Raw genomic sequence first — 18,926 nt, 5'->3', positions numbered from 1 at the left:
GAGATGGCCATTCGAGATATACATCAGACGCGCGAAACTTAAAGCCGCAAAGCCGCAGCGCAGAGCCCATACACGCGCCGCATGCACGTGGTGGTGGATGGAAGTGTATAATTTACAACTGGGACGCTGTAGAAACACCTGCCTCTGTCTGTGTTGCATGCATACCTGCAGAACTTGAGGTGGGAAATAACGGCGTATTATATCCAACCGCAGCGGGAATGGAGGGAAGGGTGTTGGAAATATCGCAGCCAACATGCGGGGCTCAGCGGGGATTCGGGGTATAAAGCGGCTTCCCTTTGACGAATCGTTCCTTTCGGCCGCCGTTGGTCGCAGCGGGACCTCCGCGATGTCGGCGATAAAAGCGAGCCGACCAAGTCGACGTGCTTTAGAATAAACAGCCAGTGAGTGGTAGTCCCGGTTCCAGGAGGGATGACGATGTCGCACTTGCAATTAGTGCGTTATGGAAAAAATAAGAATAGTTAACAAGAAGAAATCTTATGAGAACGCCCAAACGGGAGGATGGAAGGAGGAGACTCGGGGGCTGTCTTACCAGGGTGGCGTCAGTGCTGTGATGGGGCAGTCAATCAACAAGCCGAACGATAAAGTCGACGAAATCTGCTGCACGCAAAATAATGATAGGTCTGGAAATATCGACATTTATTTCTTTCCTTCTTCCTTTCTTTCTTTCTCTCTTTTCTTTTTTCTTTCTTTCTTTCCGTTTTAGACATCGCAAATTTACGAAGTCGTTTTATAGTCTCCGAAAACATGTGCGGAGGCAACGACCTCCGCGCGGTCTTCGCAAACCGACGGACACTGCTTCAAGGAGTGCTTGCCTGGCGGATGACAGAAACAATACGTGTTTCCAGCGTCTGCGCTCCGTGGTTCGTAGAAAAACCGCCATTTCAGAGGCGGGGCGATGATCGCTCTACGCAACCCTCACGATTACCATAATGTGGTGCAATGAGCTTTGTTTTCGATACCGCCATTATCATTGCAATGCCACGGGTGAAGGTCAACACCACGACACATATTGCGCGAATTCGGCGTTCAAGGCCGCGTGCCCATCGAGCGGTGTGACTCGACTCCAAGCCCACGATGATCTGCTTTACTGTCTGTCACATTCGGCCGTTGTTTCTGGCGCTTTTTCCCGACCGATTGCCCAACTTGTTTCATGTGCAACTATGACTGCAGGAGGCATTGTCCTGCCGATATGCTCACCCGTTTTTAGGCCCAAAATGTCTCCAGCAGTGCAGGTCTCACCTTCAAGTTTCCACTCATGTGTGCATACTTGCGTGCATGGACACGGGTTTAAAATAGGCTTGGAAAATTAAACAACTGATAATAGACCCGGGGCTCGTTGGTTTCCAAAGCGGGGGCGTCTCAGCCGCAACTCCTTTGCTGATAAAGAATAAACTTTCGGTGTTTTGGACGAAGGTATTCTATAATTTTCTGATCTAAGTTGTACTACCCCCCCCCCCCCCCCCTGTAATGCCTCAGGCGCTGTGGGTACTGTGTAAATAAATAAATAAAGGTGTTTGTGATGATACGCAGTCCAGCTGTTGGAAAGGCAATTCATCGTAGTTATTAGAATTTGTACCAATTAAACCAGCAAAGAGAAAAAAACGTAAGCCGTTGCTAGACAAACCCTGAGGGTCAAAAATTTTCCCAGGCCCGCACGTACTTATGGTCATACGCCGTTGGCCAGTTATCGACCAAGGCAAGGTCCATGGGGTGAAAGGAGGATAACTTTTTCCGACCGAGCAGACCCGTGCGTGCGTGCGGGAGATGTCGAGAATGAATAAAAAAATCCGCGCGTTAACGCACGATGCTAGGAATTCCGGATTACTTATTTGCTTGGTACCCACCGCGGCAGCTCAGTGGCCAAGGCGTTGTGCTGCTGAGCCCTATAGGACGCGAGTTCGATTCCCGTCTGCGGCGGCCGCTTTTCTGATGGAGGCGAAAAGCAAAAACGCCCGCGTGTTCGAGATTTCGGCGCACGGTAGAGATCCCCAGGTGGTCAAAATTAATCCGGAGCCCTCCACTACGGTGCGCCTCATCACCTGCTTTGCGTCGGCGCGTTAAACCCTACAATCAATCATCAATATTTGCTTGGTGGATAACTTACTTTTTTTTCCTACTCGTATGCTCATCCAAACGATCCATTTTTTTATTATTATTTTACGCGCTCGGCAGTTTTCTCAGGAAAGGTTGACAGTCATTTTTTTCCTCACTCACGAGGTATTTTTCCCAGGCCACTCGCAGATATGTGTACGCGAGTATGCATATGCGTCGAAAAAGGGACTCGAGGCATAAGCTTTTCGCCCTGATTTGTTCCCGCCCTTTTCCGACATTATCGGTGCCTCGAAAGTGAGGCCGCTGTTGCCCTGCAGCGGATCCATTCACACAGAGAGACAGCGTGTAGCCGGCCAGCGGCTCCTTCTAAGGCAGTGTACGCGCATACTCGCGCAGCCTATAGCATGCATGCCGCCTTCTCTGACCCCGATTTTCCGGGTCGGTCTCCTCGCACGCTGACGCTGCCGACGCGAATCCCCGATGGCAGTAATAATGACTGCCGCTTGACTTGTCTTCGCTTTCGTAATTAGGCATGGCGCGACGGGTCGCACTGCTCCAGAGTGCGTAGCGTGGGAAGGGAAACAGAACAGGTGACAGTGCGAGGGATGCAGACGCAAGCCGTACTCGCTCGACGTGGATCCAATGCGGCGTGGTGCACCGCTACAATGACTTGTACGAACAGAGAAGCCGTGTACGCAAGCGTGCCTGGAAGGTTGCGTAAGCCGGGAGGCCTTGGAGGCGTAACCGGCATAACTCCCGAGTGTATAGAACGAAGAAGAAAACGGTGTTGAATGGCATGGGGAAGGCGAAAAGAAAAGCTCCGGACTTAACGATAATTGGTATCAGTGTAAGATCGAAACGTTGGGAAAAGTATATATGGCGTGTGACTCAGTGGGCCCGGGTGGCATAAAAAAAAGTGCTTCGGGATTGCCTTTAATTCGAACCCTTTTGGGGATGAAACTACCCCTTTCACCAGTGCTTTCTAACAGAGAAATGTGAGACCGAAAATCTCGTCATCTGTGTGTGACGCCAGCAGGGATGCCGTCAAAAAGGGCGCTTACGTTGACGTCATTACACAGCAAGGGGGTGCGGTGCGGAGGATCAGCAGTGCGTGCGGGAACAAGTTAAGAACGGCAATAGCTCATGTACGGTATCACTGCGCCTAAACGACGGACCCGGATGTCAACGGACGCGGGCGTTTCGAACGGGCATTGCTATGAATGCGTGATATCACCTGCCTTTTCTCACGTAGTTTGTTTGCCGTCACTGCGATAGTTGATGAGCATATTAAACCCAGAAGATCATGAAAACGGCTCGTGCCATGTTCAAAATATTCCCAGTAATGCACTACTTGCGCCGCGCGGAGTAACGTCCGGCTGCGGTGATGAAGCACAGCGGCAACTTCCGTTGCCGTTCTTAAGTTGTACCCGAGTATAGTGGATACATCAGCGAAAAAGATACTGAAACGAGCAAAACGGTCGTAAACACCGCGCGCAAGATGTTACAGAATAGGTGCGACCGGGGCGTATATCTTGCCGAACTCCTCCAACAGGACGCAGTCGCAAAACATTCACATTTTTGCAACCTAATATTGGGAACTCTAAATAGCTTGTGGATCACCGCGTTAATTTCTGGGATCTGAATATGGCTGCAGTGACGCAATCATTTCAACCTTTGCTGACGGAAGCACTGTGTTAAGCCTCCCCTACAGGAGTGCACCAAGTATTTCAGTGGAGAAGGGGAATTCTAAAGTCAAGGCAGGAGAAGATGCCTTAAAACACGAAAGTCAAAGTCGTCAAAGCAAAAAATTGTAGCAAATATAGGTGAAGCACTGCTTCGCCTTGACGATTCCAGCTGAATTTCAGCCGACTCTTTGGCTTCCGGTAAGGCATGCTGTTGAACGAATTACATAGTTCCAGTCGTGCTTTCTTCGACGTTTACGACCTTTATTTTCTTCTTATTTTATTTCACCGCACAGGCGCGTGAATGTTTACATTATGTCCTGAAGAGTGCCGATACAAAGAACTAAGATTGTTACCTCGGGTTACCGCTGACAGAGCTCGCACCTCGCAAGAACAAAAAAAAAAAAAAGGTTATTTTTACTAACGTGAAACCTGAGGAGGAAGCGAAGCATGCAGTGTATAAGTGTATGATGCGGTTTCGAAGTTATTATGGAGTGTATAGTGCGGTTACGATGCTGAGCGCTCGGCGTCTTAGGTCCCATGGCACCTTGGCGTTTTTTGCCCATGGAGATGAAACCGTTGGGGGTTAAAGGTATACAGCTTTGGTGTAAAAGTCTTGCGTCTTTGAAGCGCGAGGCGTTCTAGCACGAAGCGTTGGAAAACCATTAATACCGTGACTACATGAGACGCCGACAGACCGAGCCCCTAAGCTGCTTCGCGCCTAAAACCTACCCCTTCCAAGTTGTTCTCCGCGCATCACCCGTATACTTAGCAATGGCTGCCAAGGCAGCGACACGCAACGCCACGCAAACGCCAACAAGGTGCTGCGCTTTTGATACGGGCGCTGTCGTAAGTGCACGCGCCGTGCAGTTTGCGAAGCAGCAAGCGCTCCTTTTGTTCTTCGAGCCCTTTCTCAACGAAGTTCCGATTGCGCGCAAGGCCCTGGGCAGAGGTCATCACGGACTGTTGTCTCGCACGTGTTACACTCTGTTCTATTGTTTGCGCTCCACTAAAGGCAGCTAATGAGGCAACACGCGAAACGTCTCGGGAACAGCCTGCAGACTGGACAACACCACCTAGATCAGAAAGCTGCAGTCAACTCACTCGGCCCCTCACTGTAGTGCACTGCACGGGCCCGGGCCGGCCCGAAAGCCCGAGCCCGGCCCGGCCCGCGGGCCGGGCTCGGGCCGGGTAGCACACATTTTCTCGGGCCCGGGCCGGGCTCGGGCTTGAACGAAAAATGTTTCGGGCCTTGCCGGCCCGAACCGGCCCGAGCAGTGCCCGAGGCATGGCAGTGGTGTGAGGCTAATTCTAAATTGTTGATAGCAAGAAGTTTTCCTATTGATATTTGAGGTTAAGTGAAAAGAAAAAAAAGCGAAGTGCAATGTCACTATGGCGCCGTTAAAAAACATTATAAATAGATGATTCCTCTCAGAAAGCCTTCACATCAATTATAAAACAGACAGTCTGGGCAGCATAGTGGGAGAGAGCAGGCCAGACGAGGGCACTCCAAACACACAATACAACATGCTTTTTGAAATAAAACAAACACAACAAAGGCGACGAGACTTCGCACTGTCTACTGTCGCCACCTCCATGGTAGCAAGCGGCTCCTCGGTCACGACTCGTGGCCCTGCCTGGGCCTCCACAAGAAGCGGGAGACTGAAGAATGGGAGTACAGCTGTTTATTTTGAGTGCACACGTCGAATACACTGCTGTGTACCGGATGGGGGTTGGTGGAATAGGCACGAGAGAGGAGACGCAGGGAGCAGCAGTCATTCACAAAACAACACAAACACATCCCCTGAGGCTGGGAGCCGTAAAGATTACGTCGCCGGGGTCCGCCTCACAGAAGTTCCACGAAGGGTCGTGCGGCCCGCGTCGTCGCTTTGTCTCGAACGGTTGCCGGAACCCCCCCTCCGGTGGTGGCGGGCTGGCTCGAAGTCGTCGTCGAACAAAATAAATGGGTCAGTCACAGCGTACATGCGCGGCCGCAGCGTCGTCAGGATGCTACGGGTCCGTGGAGGGCAAAATCAAACCCTACTGAAGCGGTTCCTCCACTTCGGAAAGCAAGCTGTCACCCAAAAATGCCGAGGCAAGGCAGACAAGATTTGTTGCCATCAGCTGCTGCCTTCAAGGTCCGCGCACATCCCTATTCTTTTGCCTAAAGTAGGAACGCCGGACACCCACATGTTTTCGTATGGGCGGTAGTCACAACCGTGCATAGTTTCGGGGACCGATTTTCGAAGCAGAGCCAATGTTTCGGATAAAAAGTTTTAAAACCGTGATTCAAGGCAGAAAAGAAAACAAACGCAGACAAAATAATGCTGCCTTCATCACTGAAGGGAAAGACAGAAATGAAGTCATGAAAGCGGACACGTTATCAGCTCAAATTTCGGGCGCGTTCGTGTATGGTCCCGAATTGAACCCGTGGCGCAATCTCCGAGTTCCTTTAGCAACAGATAGTACAAGCAAAATGCTGTCAAATATCCCAGCAGTAAATGTACGTAAACTTAGTCTGTTGAGTCAACACTAACAAAATCCTAATTATATTATTGTGATCACAGTATTTCCCATTCATTGCTTTATGTAGTCGTTTTATGCTTACGCTTTTAGGTTAAAAACAGCAAACGTTTTCGGGCTCATGTTTATAGCCTTTGGACTCGGGCTGATACTTAGAAAGTCTGGCGTGCACGGACTTATTTCATTTAAATTCTACCGGACTCGGGTCGGGCTCGGGCTGATATTTTAAATTTTTGTCGGGCTCGGGCCGGGCTCGGGCTCACATTTTAAAAATTTGTCGGGCTCGGGCCGGGCTCGGGCTCCCGTTTTAAAAACTTCTCGGGCCCGGGCCGGGCCCGGGCCGTGTCTCTACCGGGCCGGGTCGGGCCGGGCCTAGAAATTCCGGCCCGTGCAGTGCTCTACCTCACTGTACCCGCGTCACGATAACGTATACCTGCAGCGTATTAGCGCGCGCGAGAGAGAGATAGCTATTAGAAGAAAGCAAAGAGGTCTGCTGGCATGTATTCGCCTACATGCTACTCTGCGGGGATGGGGTGAAGGGAATAAAGGCTCTAAAGGAAACAGGGCGAAAGAGGGGAAAAAAAGGAAGAGGCAAAAAATAAGGTAACATGGAGTGTTCCGTGGGTTACGTAAATGTCCAGGTGGTCTCACAGGATGACGATGTATAGTTCTACACTGTCTCTACGACGCCGATGTCGTGTAAATAATCAAACACTGCATCTAATACTTCTCGCTGGGATGATGTAGATGACCATGGTCCAAGAAGAGCTTTCAATAATAAAAATCCGTTGTTGAGGCACTCGATCTTCTTGGCGAGGTATTTTCTTTTCTGGCTGTACGCCGGGCACTCTAATAAGATGTGTTCAACAGTTTCTGGCAAGCCATAGTTATCACAATAAGGGTTTGTGGTTTGACCGAGGCGATGTCGGTATAGACTTCGTAAGTGCTGCGTTGAGGCGCAAGCGATGGTAAAGAGTCTCAAGTCGACGTGGGATCCGCTCTGGGAGCCTCATTCTCAGGTCAGAGTCCATATGGTACAGAAAGGGGTGATGGGTTGCGGGAATAGACCAGAGGTGGTTTAGTTCCTCTAAGGCAAGCTGCTTCGCTAGCGCTGCAGCCTCGTGCTTTGTGAAGAAAATTTTGTTTTCATTTGATAAGGCAGATTGTTCGTAGTTTTTACCAGGACTCATTTTTTCCATTTAGTGTTACGTCTGAAAACTAAGGTAGGATACGGAACAGATGTGCGCCGCAGGAGAGCCTGGAGGAAGGTGTGAATGATGTTCCCATTAGTCGGGACAAGTGGCGAGAAGCTCGGAACCAGCGAAGCTTACTGGCTTCGCACCGTCTCTATTTTGAATTTTACCAGGCCTGTAGTTACAGCAGCTGAGCATGCACTTTGTGTTCGCGCAGCGTGCAGGCAATCTTGGGCGAAGTAAGTGTAGGGGAAAGAGAAAAGAGGAGGCGGCGATCTGGTAATGGATGGCGTGCGGACATGCGAGCAGCGCGCGTGTTGCCGCATATATATATATACCGTTCGCGAATCGGGGCATCGCCGCCGTGCACGTATTTGAACGCGAAGTCGTTCGTCGTCCCCGATAAAAACGTGATTTGTGGCTGAGCGCTCCACGGATTCGTGCTTGAGGCGGCTGGCCGGAGCGAGTTGATGTGGCCGGAACACACGGGAGAGGACGGGTGCCGCGTGGACATACTTCTGTGGTAATGAGCCAATAGCGCCAATATGGGGCGAGGCACGAAAGAGAGAGAGAGAGAGAGAGAGAGAGAGAGAGAGAGAGAGAGAGAGAGAGAGAGAGAGAGAGAGAGAGAGAGAGAGAGAGAGAGAGAGAGAGAGAGAGAGAGAACTTTATTTGAAGCGGCCCATGTGTTTACGTTTACAAACGCATACAAAGAATGGGGGAAGCAATTCCAAGAGGAGGAAAACGAACAGGATGCTCGGAGGGTCGTCAAGGAATGCGAAACAATGGTGGCTTCGCCGCGTAAAGGTCACTTGCTTGAGGCTACTTTCTCGCGCTTCAAAGCGAGTTCGTTTCCCAGATCTCGACGAGTCGCAGTGCTCTGCAAACTAGTCCTGAGACGTCGGTGGTCACGACGGGAGGAGACGTTATTTCCGAACTGCGACTAATGCCATCGCGCAGTATGCCCCGTGAAGTTTCCCGCGCTTACTGAATATTGCTGCCCGTATAAACCGTAATGTCGTGTGTTTTAGAACTTCTCCATTAGAACGGGAGTAAATTATCTTTTCGCCAGCCGCCCGCACTAATACAGTGATCCCTCATTATAACGAAGTCCTCGCAACAGGAAACTAGGTTTGTTACAAGCAATATTTCGTCACTATTGGATATGACTTGCCCTCTATTCTGTCCAGTGGGGATGATGAAACACTTTTAAAAAATCGAAGCCTATTTCTTTAGAGAAAGATGGTTACAATGCGAAGCTTCCTCCCATGCTACCTGAGTCAAAGTCGAAAATCCAAAGTGCTTCGACCGTGTCGGAATCATCATTTACATGTGTTTTTTTTTGCCATTCTGTCAAAGAAGGCAATAAATAAAAAGAAAAAGGTGTTGCTCACTCGGATAGACGTTGGCTTCATAAGGCGAGGAACCCAGGGTCGATTCCGACCATGGCCTCGGAAGTGTTTGTAAAGACGATAGTCTTTCTTGGGCTACTTAGCCGCAGAAATTTCTGTCTGTCTGTCTGTCTGTCTGTCTGTCTGTCTGTCTGTCTGTCTGTCTGTCTGTCTGTCTGTCTGTCTGTCTGTCTGTCTGTCTGTCTGTCTGTCTGTCTGTCTGTCTGTGGCTCGATTCAGCCACCCGGCCAATGTGAAACGAAGTCTGCGTAATAGTCTTACATACTTACAATGGAATCTAAAAGTCCGGTGTCAATGTTCATACTTGTCAACATTGTTGAACAAGAACAAGATATTACGCAAACTTAAGGCAGAAAATCGATACATAAGTGATATTTACAATGTTCCTTTATAAAAATGTATGGATGCTTGATTTTTGCGAGAAATGATAAACTACATCTACTGCAGAAAAATCTTCACTCAGTCCCCTGCTGTCACCCCCGCCACTCTGACGGCATTTTAAGAAATCAAGCGGCAACAGTTGCCGCTTGGAACGCACGTGGGGTAGGGCAACGAGGTTCCATAAACGTTGAAGTAGGGCGCCTCGATTCACGCGTGTCTCCGCCGTACGGCAGCGCTGGCATTGAGGCACCCGGCCTGAGGCATTTGAACGCGGTGAATTTCAATTGACTTGAGCAAACCGCTAGCGTGTTTACCTTGGGAAGAGCGCGAGGGAATAGGAACCGCATGAGAGGTGAGCGTGAAAGCAAAGGGAGGCAAATGTCGACCAAAGGCTATCACCTTTTGTCGACATTCGCAAAAAAAGGAGCAGATACGTGGCCAATTTTGTCTTGAGGTGCTTCACGTGCCTTCGCCTATCATCATGATTGTTTTGGGAAACCTACTGTGAAAAGGTGGCTTTCCTGCAACTCATTTTGTTGACGGTACTGTCGCCATCAGTAAGGTATAAAAGGCTTCGCTTTAATAAAGCGGGACTTCGAGTAAAGCGATTTCGTTATAATTGCGATTTACTTCCATTTTAGTGTAGCTGCAAAGCCGCAGCCGACTCCTGCCGTGCCGGGCTGGTATTTAAAGCTCCCGTTCGGACTCATGTTCTAGGCAGACGGCTTTATGCCTTGCTTTCAGAGCTTTCCTTGCTGCGCCTTGCTCTGTGCGCCTCGTGTTTAGAAAGTTCCTAGACCCAGATAACGTCGGTTGTTGAAGTTTAAATGTGGCGCCGACAAACTCTCCCCAGCTTCGCTGAGCGCGTGGCCGGCCTAATTAGCAACTCGCGCTGCGCGGTTTGGATCGGCGAGCTCAATAGAGCGGTCGGCTGGCGCAGTGGCTTCTATCATGTAAACGTGCTCTGCCATTAAGCCACCGCAACGTGTATTTCTAAATAATGTGTATCTGCTCACCTCCGTTACGCCTAATGTTTTGCCCCAAATGCTTTCCCAGTTTTCTGGCGCTTAAAGAGGGGGCATATGTTACGTCCTTTTAGTTGTTGGCATTTGAACTTGTTTGGGACCTGCTTAGTGAGCTCACCGATCATAACTCATTTTCTCTTTTTACCAGTAATAAGTTTGTCTATTTACTCGGATACTGGTCACAGACAAATATGGGTGATTATGGGTAATTGCGCCAACTTAAGGAGCTGCCTACTTGCCGACGTGCAAGATGAAAGGCAATATGCGGGTCCTCCGGCGTTGCATTACGGCTATGCTTGTCGTGGCCGTTTGCGTTCAGCTCCCCTATAAACTGTTAATTTTGCAAGATATGATAGCGACGCTGTTCGCAGGGTCTCCCGTTGTTCGAAACTCTCGGGAAATCCCCATTCGTTGAATATATCCGTGCAGAGCCGCGTATGTCCTCCCCTAACTAGTGATATCACTGAAACTTACATAGTTTTCGGTTCTATACTTCGTGAGGTTCTTTCCAGTGGTGACATCGAGTGCTGTCAAAGATTCGCATAAGCCTCCGTACCCGCAACAAGCAGCTTTCGACGGGTCAGCCAAAGCAACGGCGCGTGGCCTTGCCATGGCCCACATGACATTCGGTTCAAATATTAGAGTTCGCATTGCTACGTGGAATCAACGAGGAGAATCGTCTGTACGTCTGCAAAGATTGGTGTGTCACTATTTCACCGCATAAGGAAATGTTGACAATAGTAAGGCCCAATTGAATCCTAATATTTTCACGTACGACCCTTGTATTGCCCCTCACAAAAATGCACTGCCACCAAAGCAATCGTGTATAGTACCAGGGTCCTTCAAGGACGTACAGTGGAGAACGTACTGGTACGTCAGGGACACTGCGGAGGGTAAATTCGAAAACGTACCGGAACGTCGGTGACAGCGAAAGGGTTAAAGCCCGCCTTGAAGGTACTTGGTGCATACGCTTTGTAAAGACAGGTAGGGTCTTATCGGGGTATTTAATAATGGGCCCTCGTGACTCCGTACTTAAACACCAGGCTGCTCATCATTACAAGGGAAAAGGTTTAGGCGTGTTGGTTTATAGCTACACAGAAAAGAAGCGCTTATCCTGTCCTAGCCTCGTCCTCTGTGACTGCGCTTGTTTTCCGTGTGCTAATTATGCTTCCCTAAAATTGTCTTCCAGGCAAAGCATTTGTGAATACGAGCGAAGCCGAATTTAAAGGGGTCTTCGGAAGTATTTAATAAAAGGCCCCAAGACCTTCATACTTTCATAGCAGACTGCTGATATTGCCCTGGGAAAAACGTATACCCAGCAATTAGTTTGTGAATAGTGGTGAGGTCGACTTCAAAGGGGTTTAGTGTAACCAGGGCGGCTGTAACGCCTTCATTCGACAGCTCCCACTTCGGGGTTTCTGCACTTTATTGAAATAAAAATCATAAAAATCACAGACGTCCGTATTGTGCGGAAGGGCCTAGCGTCACTAAATAAACTACGCTTAAGAGTACCGCCACTTCGTGCACGCGGAAGCGTCTGGGAGCTATTTTGTTTCTGGCTTGCAGTGTTGCCATCTCTCCCAACGAAACCGCCGCTGGTTGTGACGGGCAGATTGTGACCGGCCGCTCTAACGTCCACGCGCAGCAGAGAGAGAGAGAGAGAGAGAGAGAGAGAGAGAGAGAGAGAGAGAGAGAGAGAGAGAAGGCGCACAGAAACAAAACGGCTGCGCCATAACAAATATCACGTGGTGCCTACCGACCAATGAAAATCCTGGCGGCGCATAACAATGAGAGAAAAGAGTGCCGATACTCTAAAAGCCTTTATTTAGTGACGCTAGGCCTACCTATTTATGCGTTTCGTGGAAAGATGGCGAGAGATGGCATGTTTCGCGGCCAATCCAGCGTTTTCCAGCAACGCGCAAGTTGGAAAGGAAGAGACAGACGTCGGGGGAAGATGTAGACTGCGTATAAGTTACGGAATTTATTCACGAAGTCCCTAGTATCCGCTGACCTCCATGTAAGGACTAATTGCGGATTAAACGCGAACATGCAAAATGAGCGCGATATTCGTTCGGGTGAGGCAACTTTGTAAGGCCGCCTCTGGATAAGCTGCGCAGTTCAAGGACGGCGGCGCGTCGTGTGTCGCGGCGGCGCGTGCGGTGGAGCGGGAGCCCGGAACGCACGACGTGCCGGCATGCCATCCGTAACGCGCGCACTCGGGCAATGTGGCCTCCGCGAGGCTACCCAGCAGCGCGCGCATCGCCCTGACCTGGGGACCCTGAAGGAACCGACGGAGCGGACGCACCGCGTCCCGTCCGCTTCGCCTTTCACGATTGCAATCTACGCCCGTCTCACTTACAGTTCTTCCTTTCTCTGCGGTGTTCCTGCCTCGAGTCGTAATCCCATAGCCTGGTGCGCAGGGCACGGATAAATGCGTGCTCTCTCCTCAGATACACGGGAGATTAGGGGATCACCCTTGAAGAAAAAAATTGCAACTGAAACGAAAGGAAGCAGAGTCGCAGAACGCTTTGTGGCCTCTGCGGCTGTCTGTCCGCTCCACCGCTTGGCCGTAGAGCGGGGAGCATCTGTGGTCCGGCGCTCCGGCCATCAGGACCTGCTGCTGCCGGGATTTCAGCGTCTCCTGCAGTCCCTTGGGACGTGCACCATCTGATCCCCGCTGAAGATACGAGCTTTACCACGGCCCGCACCCGCAGATGCACCCCTCGGCCGTTTCCGGGAGCCGGGAAACGTGATTCTCTGCTGCGGCGGCCAGCTTTGCCCGCAAGATGAAGCTTCAGGAAACCGCCAGTCACGAAGCCGTCCTCCTTCATTACGCCGTACAGCACGGTCATGGGTGCGTGGTATGTGATACCGTAGAAGAAAAATAAAACACTGGGGAAAGCCAAATGATGTGGTAAAAAGAATGCAGTGGAAGAAAAGAATCGGTAAATGCAGCACGAAGGAGGGAAATGCCCCGTTGCAGACACCTGCTGTATGGATGAATATCCCGTATATATATATATATATATATATATATATATATATATAGCGAGCCGAAGTGTGTGGGCGTAATGGAACGAAAATATTTTAGCCTGTGGTACTTGCTGGCACTTCTAGGGACAGGCCACCCCGGGGTGTTCACTGGAGGTGTCCGTTCGTTATTCTCGGTCTTCCGGCCAGTTCATTCCATCCCAACACCACTTCGAATTCAAAATGCTTAAGTTCCACTCTTACTTCAAATAATTTCCAGACTGCTATACTTCCGCTTCCGTTCCACTCCTGGTCTCTCAATCAGATCAGATAAAACTTTATTGTTGCCACGGGTGGGACCGTTTTCAGGTCGACTTCAGTGTCCTTCCAGCGATAGCAGGATTCATATAGATCTCTGCGGCGTCTTCGGCCACCTGGGCTAGTGAGGCCTAGGTCGTATACGGTCTGTGCTGAGCAGCGCGGCAGGCCCACTGCTCCTAGTTCGTGATTTGTAATAGAATGGGGTGCTTTCAAGATACGGAGTGATTACGGAGTCATTCGAACTACGGAATTTGGAGCCCTCAGTGACCCACTCACGCCCGTACCCCCCCCCCCCCCCCTCCCCTACGCAGACACACATGTGGACCAGGAACGCACGCAGGTTGAACAAACAAGAAACAAGACTAAAGCGGACCTCGCATCTTTTGAGTGACATCGGAAAGCGAGGAAGGGTCAGACTTGGCGAAGAGATGAATCAAAGCCACCTGTAGTCCCCCTTGCTACATTAAATAATTTATTATCGCTGCGCTTTCTCAGAGCCCATGTTCTCGCCAGGCAAAGACAAACTATAGTGTTATCTGCAGACTCTCAATGCGCTCATTCATCAGGCCCGCTGAGGACGGCTTTGTGACTCCGTTTCTGCTCGCGTACACGCACACGAGTTTGCAGACGCGAACACGTGCCCCGCGCTGAGATGGTCCGCGGCGGGTGTACGTGTGTGTGTCTATGATTTCACGGTCCGCGGCGAGGCCAGAGTGAGACGTTGGCGAGGCCCGTCTGCGAGCGTGGGCGCCCGGTTCCGGACCCGTGGGCGGCTCTCGAAAGCGTCTCGCACGCGCCGGCTTGTGTAGCAGGCCCCGGGGAGGGGGGGGACACGTCCCTCGACAACGAGGACTATATCTACACACCCGCCACGGGCTGCTCGCCAGTAAACGCGGTGACGTCGCCCCGCACGGCCGAGCGTATAGTGTATCGTCGGCGCTGTCATCAGCGCGATTCCTGTTTGCGCCGCTGAAGAGCTTCCGAAACTGGCTTATAGCCTACGGACGTTTCACACTAACTACTGCCGAGATCTCTCGACGGGAACTTCTTGGGCCACGGGCAACCTCATGAGCGACAAGTCGTGCAACAGAGGCTTCCTTAACATTTCTTAACGCTGTATGCAGTCGAGCCCTCTTGTAACGAACAGACCGGGAAACGGAAATCAGACCGTCATATCCGCTTTTCGCGATATCTTGACACAAAATCTGTGTCCAAATGGGAAGGGGAAACGAAGATTTGTTCGTTATAACCGCTATTTCGTTAAAACCGGGTTCGCTATATGTGGGCTATACTGTGCATGCATATGATTGTTTCGCCTGTGTGTGGGCGTTTCTCACATGTGTGTGTGTGTGTGTGTGTGTGTGTGTGTGTGTGTGTGTGTGTGTGTGTGTGTGTGTGTGTGTGTGTGTGTGTGTGTGTGTGTGTGTGTGTGTGTGTGAGTATGTGTGTGTGTGTGTGTACGTATGAGAGAGAGGTAGAGGTAGAGAGAGTACTTATATCACTTTTCACCCCCATCTGGCCTAGAGAGACGGGCGACTAATCTTGCCAGCAGCGTTTAGTTCCTGTTGGTCTGACTAATCTCTCTCTCTCTCTCTCTCTCTCTCTCTCTCTCTCTCTCTCTCTCTCTCTATCTCTCTCTCTCTCTCTCTCTCTCTCTCTCTCTCTCTCTATCTATCTATCTATCTATCTATCTATCTATCTATCTATCTATCTATCTATCTATCTATCTATCTATCTATCTTGCCACAGCACAGTAGGATCGATGGTCGGCAACAAAAAGTACCAATGGGGGCGAACAACATTCACAGGATTTACCCAAACCACGTTCAGCATCAATTGAGAAACTGCGATACTCTTTGCAATGTAAGACCACCCCCTCACTCCCTCAAAAAAAAAAAAAAAAACTTGTTCCGACACCGGGAATCGAACCCGGGCCTCCTGGGTGAGAGCCAGGTATCCTAACCACTAGACCATGCCGGAGGACGCACACCCCTACAAAGAAAACTTTAGTGGATCCCATTCTTTGGCGCCTAGTGGGGTGTTGGGTTTGTCTGGTTGGTTCGATTGGGGCGGGGGTTCTGTAAACGAGAGTAACCGAGAAAGCATAAAAACGTGTGTTGGGAAGATGAGATGGTGTTGGTTTGAAGCTGTGAGGGCTAGCCGAAGCCTGGACAATCCGGTGCTCACCAGGGCCCTCTCCCAAAGCTCGGTAGGGAAAATGTGCAGGTTCGGGGGGCTTAAGATAATGGCGATTAGAGGAGTGCAGTACACGTCTTTCAAGCTAACGTTAAATAGTACAGGCGAGATAATAAAGCACCGGGACACCCCTTAAAGGAATAAAAGGGTTCGCTGGAGTTGTCGCCGAAGCAAGGGAAAACAAAGCCACCCGAAACTACAAGGAAGCGTTAGGTGAAAGGGAACCGGCAAACTTGCGGGCAATCATGCGGACAACTATAATTCCGAAACGCAAGTATAGCAAATCCAATGCGGTTGATTTTCGGCAAGTGGAGGCTTTTCCATCCAATTTTCCGTCCCTCCTTCTAGCAAGACTACTCAGTAAGTACATCGTTCGCCAAATAACGCAATGAGCTCCCGCGAGATTTATTAGAAATAACTGCATCAAACTGTGCTTCTAGGAGTGCACCGGAACATGTACCCTCAGAACCCGAACCCCGTAACATTTAACATTTGTCCGAGCCCGGGATTGAATCTAACTCGGCCTCGTGGAACGCCGATCCTTCTGTCTCCACGCTTAACAGCCTGTGTGGCCCCACAAAGCCACCGTGGGCACGGTTTCGGAGATGCAATCACGAGCGTAATACTCGCCTACACCTCCCCTACGAGTCTCCGCAATTCACCGTGGCTACAGCAAGCGCCGCAGTTTGCTCTTGGACGGCACCTGCCACCTGGTAAGTCTATTGCGCTGATGATGCTGGAGAGTTATGGGTGTGGAGCGCATTCGTGAAGTAATTGCTCCTCCTGCGGCTGACAGTTAGTTATCGCCATTATCGCTTTCGCCGACCCGTTGCTCGATTCACTGTAATTCTCTTTCCCGCACGAACAGTGGGGTGGGAAAGCGGGGCGGTTAGCTTATCGGTTCACGCGCGTGGCGCATGCGCTCGATCCGGCACGAAGCGAAACGAGACCGTAAAATGCCTCGGGCGTCTTCAATTACGGCGGCAGCAGTGACGGCCTCCGCGTTCTGGGCCATTTCGTGCACTTATCGGCGACTGCTGGGGGGGACGCTGGGCGCGTCTGTGCGCCGGTGTCAGCAATGCTCCACTTTCGGCCCCGCTTTCCTTTCTCGGCTGCGGCCGCCGAAAAGAAAAGTGCTCGACAGCGTGGTAGAGCCAGTGGAAGAGCCAGGAAGAAGACTCGTGCACATGCTCCGCCTTGTCAAAGTGTGAAATCTAGGACGACGTAAGCGACTCTGCCGTGTGATTACGAGGTGTTACTACGCGTGCTCGGCGGTCGTGGGCGAAGCGTCGTTCCACCTAACCGAGACTGCACTTCCATCATTGCGGGCACTGCAGCCAGACAACACGGCCCTTTCCCCGAGTGCGCATAAATGTGTGCCTAAAAGGGTGCGTATGTGGGCGAGCTTGCGCGTGTTCAGCCGTAGCGACGCGTCCGTCACGGCCACTCAACTCGCCCGTATCTCTTTTTCTATAAATGTAGGTGCGGAGAGTGTTTTGGTTGCGGGTGGGCCCGAAGTCGTCACGGGTTCGACGCTGGACAGCCGTACTATACTGACGGAAACGAAATGCGAATAAATCCAGAGGCATCCCCAGTGGCGGGCTAGCCAAAAATACCGGGGTTCATTCCTCTTTCCAAGGAATTGCCTGCAACATGCAGTACGATGGCAGGTGGATTCGTGCGCACGCACACACACGCCCACATCCTTCCCTCCGGATGTCAATCGGTTGTCCATCTCTTGTAGGAGAAATGGTTCCGTCCTCAGGTGCTTCTCAAGTGCTTCTAATGATTTTTCTCACCCATAGAAGCAGCGATATAAACAAGGAGAGACGTGGCTTGCCGCTGTATGCCACGAGGATCATGATCCCGATTATCATAATCACCGTCGTCGTCACCATCATCGACAGTGTTATCATTACGTCGTCGCAGGCGACGTCAAAATCATCATTATTATGCCGGTACTGATGGTGATGACGACGACGCCGTAGACGACGATAGAGATGCCGTTACCCACTCGAACGTGCGGGTGGATTCATTCTTGCTCGCAAGCACACATAATGCTGCGCCATATACAATTCCAGAATTTAATATACGAGCACGCAGGAGAAAAAAACAACTCTTCGAATTTCCAGCCGTAACGTGCGCATACCAGTGCACAATGTTTTATCTTTCCACGTTCCGAGAAAACTAATCGCCCGCTTTTCGAAGGCGAATCTATATGCGCGAGCTGAGGGGAAAACGATCTCTAAAGGCGCACCCACGCGGCCAGACAGAGATGCTTTACGAGGAACGAAGTGGCGTAGGTTTGCCGAAAACCCGCCCGGGAACGAGTTTAAGCTCTGGCGAGTTCGTTTAAGGTGAAACAGGGGCCCTTACGTAATGAAGGCAGGAATACGAAAAGAATAAGTGAAACGGAGAGGAATACGAGACGGGTAGTATTTTGCAAGCGCCGGTGCTCCAGCTTTCGTTGCACGTAACGACGTTTCGCAAGCACACCGCCCTGCCCTGAGCCCGACTCATTTGTCGTAGACTGTGCAAACGGAGCTTTCGAAAGCGTGTATGCGCGTTGAATCAACATTTAAAAAAGACGGCAGACGCAAAGCCTATCGTTGATCCGTTTGAGGCTCCAGCGTATTCGAGAGTCTCAGAAAATTCTGCAAAATGCGCCTTCTGCAGATGCGGCCGCCTCTGCAGAGTTACACAACGCGACGACGGAGTACCGGCCTTCGAGGCACGTTCATGTCTCGCTTGAAGTCGTTTGACGGTTCGCGCTGCGTATTTTACGGTGGTTTGACACGACGAGGGAAACTCCTGAAAGGCGTAGTTCGATTGTCAATAGCAGTCGTAATAATAATAATAATAATAATACTTTATTGCCCGTATTTGTGCAAGTACAGAGTAGCGGGCCCGTCAAAGCCTACTTAGGCTTGAGGGACTGGGCCCGGCAAGTCGACGAAGCGAAAGAAAAAAAAGGAAAATAAGTACATAATGTCACCTAGATATCAACAAAACATAGCCACCTAACAAGATAAGTATGCGTATAATGAGAGATACAAAATTTACAAACAATCAGGAAACTGTACCATGTAATCATTCAAAGTTTTCTTAAGTTGCCTTTTTGAAGAGGCCGAAAAAATTTCTTCCGGCAAC

At 50.5% G+C, this 18,926-nt stretch overlaps 1 protein-coding gene and 1 non-coding gene across 2 annotated transcripts in view; both read right to left on the bottom strand.

The window, feature by feature from the left end:
• The window catches only part of Mrj (DnaJ heat shock protein family (Hsp40) member B6 mrj), a 271,757-nt gene that overhangs the window by 195,052 nt on the left and 57,779 nt on the right, over positions 1–18,926 (bottom strand). The window lies entirely within an intron of this gene.
• Positions 15,489–15,560, bottom strand: Trnae-cuc (transfer RNA glutamic acid (anticodon CUC)). Its single transcript has one exon. It is a non-coding gene; the product is annotated as a tRNA-Glu (tRNA).

Source organism: Haemaphysalis longicornis, unplaced genomic scaffold, assembly GCF_048455015.1.
Source record: "Haemaphysalis longicornis isolate Haplotype H1 unplaced genomic scaffold, Haemaphysalis longicornis Haplotype H1 scaffold_2, whole genome shotgun sequence".
Lineage (NCBI taxonomy): Eukaryota > Metazoa > Arthropoda > Arachnida > Ixodida > Ixodidae > Haemaphysalis > Haemaphysalis longicornis.
This window is presented reverse-complemented; position numbering and strand designations above follow the sequence as displayed.